Raw genomic sequence first — 865 nt, 5'->3', positions numbered from 1 at the left:
ACTGCTTCATGATGTATAGAGAAGAGACTGACAGTGTTGATAACTCCAGTTTGCTTGGTTTTACAATCTACACTCTTGGCACCTGCATCAAGAAATAAAAAAAATTGCACTGGGAAAGCCTGCAGTCTCTAGAGTACTGAAGAGCAATGATGTCAGTCTGGAGACTAAAGTGCACCCGATCTAAACCATAGTCTTTGTAAATGGATCTATTTATGAATCAGTGGAATAGAATAAATAATGTATAAACTGATCTCCATAAATATGCCAAATTGACTCTGACTTCAGAACAAGTCCAAAGCACAGTGTAAGATAGTCTTTTTCAGTGCTGAAGCAATTGAACATTTTTAAGTTTAAAAACAACAAGTAAATAACCTTAAGCTAGGTTTCCATACTACATAAAAAAATTACTCAAAGGGAGCTCTGGTGGCCTAGTGGCAAGGAGCTACACTGCAATCCCAGAGGTACATAGTTCGAATCCACCAGATGCTCTGCTGGAGAAGAAGGGTTAATCTCCTCCCGAACCAGTGAGATCCAGTTTGACAGTAAATACACACAAAATAATAAAATTAAAAATAAATTTAAAAAATAACTCAATATGGGTCACAGTGAAACATAATGTATATGAATGATAAAAATATTAACAAAAAATACAGATTTAAATAGTTTTATTAAAAAGCCCTATACTATTATAGTTTGCAAAATATTTCATGGCAGAAATTGAGTCAGGGTGACAAAGAATCTGTGTATTTTTTTTCAATTGCATATAAATACACAATTATCACAAAATGAAAGGATTTTTTTTAAATGTTAGCCTTGGTTAAGGACTGTAGTCTTCAAAAGGGACTGAAACTCAACATAAAAAAAA

Source organism: Elephantulus edwardii, unplaced genomic scaffold (genome assembly GCF_000299155.1).
Source record: "Elephantulus edwardii isolate Elephantulus edwardi_28Jun2011 unplaced genomic scaffold, EleEdw1.0 scaffold00095, whole genome shotgun sequence".
NCBI lineage: Eukaryota > Metazoa > Chordata > Mammalia > Macroscelidea > Macroscelididae > Elephantulus > Elephantulus edwardii.
Note: the sequence above shows the minus strand (reverse complement) of the source record.